This window comes from Symsagittifera roscoffensis, chromosome 2 (genome assembly GCF_963678635.1).
Source record: "Symsagittifera roscoffensis chromosome 2, txSymRosc1.1, whole genome shotgun sequence".
Lineage (NCBI taxonomy): Eukaryota > Metazoa > Xenacoelomorpha > Acoela > Convolutidae > Symsagittifera > Symsagittifera roscoffensis.
In genome coordinates this window covers 58160167-58162568 of record NC_087063.1, presented here as the reverse complement: position 1 = coordinate 58162568, position 2402 = coordinate 58160167, and the positions used below count along the sequence as shown (strand labels likewise).

The window sequence follows — 2402 nt, the reverse complement described above, 5'->3', positions numbered from 1 at the left end:
CTCGATCACTTTAACGAACTTAACGCCACAATTAAGATAAATTGCAAAAAATGGCGAGCATCTTATCCATAATCAATCCGAAAATCCAAAGTAGATTTCCGAAAACTTGAAGACAAGTTAGGAAAAGCTGAAATCACAATAAAACCAGAGGAAGCAGAAAAATTAAAGGTAAAACACGTAAATAGTGTTCAAACATAAATTTCACATAACAAATAATGAAGAATCTGACTGTAAATTAACAAAAAAATTACTTTAAACCTAAACATCTATGAACAGAACTCGAAATTTAAAGGCAAACCATGATTCAAAAATTCAAAAATTATGTAACTAGTGTTGCAGATTTGGACAATGCATTGCTGATTGCAGACAAAAGCAACAAGATAATATAAATAAACCGCCAAAGTACAAAGAACTAAACAAATCATTTTATCAAAACATGAAAAAAGATCAGAGTTTACCGAACAAAAACAGTCAAACTTATGATAAATTGAATTGTAATAGCTTTAAGCTTATAAAAACCACTCCCAAGTAGCTATAGCAATAACAGATCACAATCCTCCTAATCTAATACTTTTTGCGGAAGATCACAAGATCGACAAAATTCACAAAACTATTCACAAAATCGATATAGCAGATCAAATATTCAATTAAAATAATCAGTACCCAAATAACTCCTCTAGCTCAAACTCCAACCGAAGTATTTACTAGGACTATAACCGAAATCGTAAATATTCAAATGCTCGGAATAGAAACTACTCCAATGACCGCTCAAAAACTCTTCAAACAACCGCAATCGAAATTATTCACCTAATCTTATAGAAATTACTCTAACAATAAGTCACAAAGCTATCCTAACAACAGACCGTACAATCATAACTAAAATAATAGCCCCGGAAGGTTGGAACCAGTTTAAAACAATTATTTTTTTATACATTTTAATTTTTTTTGTTTTTGATAAACTATCTCTATAAAATACTTTTTATATTATTGATAAACTATCTCTAAAAAAATATTTTTTGTATTTTTGAAAGGGGTATATCTGTATGAACTAACCAATCATGATTTATAGCTAAAAATTAGAACAATTTGTTTAGGTAGGACTGCTTTAGGTCTGATCATGTAAAAAAAGATTTACGGCATGTAACGGGAAAAAACGCAGATGTTTAAAATGTTGTCCACTATAGTTTTACGATAAAATTGCAAGCCGGCAGGGTGTTCTGATAAGGCAAAGAATCATAATAACTGCCTATTTTTAACTATTTACCTCGATTTCGTTTGTATTGTTTCGGGAGCAACCTAGCTCCCAATCCAGTCGGATGGTTCGAAAATTTTATGTTTCTTTGTTGTGTCTGAGGCATGTAGAAAAAAAATCGTTTGTTTCAGTTATCGCTTCTCGCTCTTTTGGCTAAGATCATGCATAATATCTGTTCTTGTCAGCTTATTATCTGGAATGCTGGGCGTTGCCTGGCACCAATTTTAAACTGAATTTTGCTTCTCGAGTTAACACCGAAGCTTGCTTCAGTCGACTCACGGGTTGTCCCGCTCTTACACTACTATCATAATTTGTCTACTTCAGGTCTGATCATGTTAATTTGGGCCTGATTATGTCTGGTCCAGGTATGATCATGTTAAGTGAAGTATGATCATTTCTGATTCAGGTCTGATCATGTAACTTCAGGCAAGATCATGTCTGGTCCAGGTATGATTTTGTAAGGTCAGGTATGATCATGTCTGCTTCAGGTCTCATCCTGTAATTTCGGACATGTACATGTCTGTTCCAGTTTACTTCAAGTCTGATCATATCTGACTCAAGATCTGATTTTTTCATAATTATCATGTCTGGTGCATGTCTGTTTCAGACATGTACAGGGAAAAAAGTGACATACCACAGGACTGATACAGATATGGATTTTGTATGTATTTTTCAAGTCCAGATTTGAATTTAACTACAAATTTCAGTACGGGCAAAAAATGTATATTGGAACCACTTCTAAGCTAGTGTTTATAACCAATTATATTATTGAGAAAATAATTCCTATTAATTTTTACTAACTAACCAATCATGTTCCATAACTAACACTGACAATTATTTGTAGTGCTGAAACTACTTGTAGTTTCAGCACCAGAACAATTTGAATAAATCATAGAAGACAGTTGTTCTCTTTTGGACAAGTTCCATAAATCTAACCCGCTAATACCAGTATACGCTAGATTTATTGAGACTAGGAGATATAAGAGTAAGATTACGATTGGTATTAGACTAAGAAGTTGCACGAATCTATCCGGCCGAAAAAAATCCGGCGTGACAAACAGACGGTGTACCTCATCTGAAATTACTCTATGAGAAAGTTAACTCTGGCTTAAACTCATTATTAGCGCACTTCAAAAAATCGCGCTTCAAA

At 33.3% G+C, this 2402-nt stretch overlaps 1 non-coding gene across 1 annotated transcript; it reads left to right on the top strand.

Moving 5' to 3' along the window:
* Positions 1–1385: 1385 nt before the first annotated feature.
* LOC134840781 (U2 spliceosomal RNA) lies at positions 1386–1576 on the top strand. Its single transcript, XR_010162448.1, has one exon. It is a non-coding gene; the product is annotated as a U2 spliceosomal RNA (small nuclear RNA).
* Positions 1577–2402: the final 826 nt, after the last annotated feature.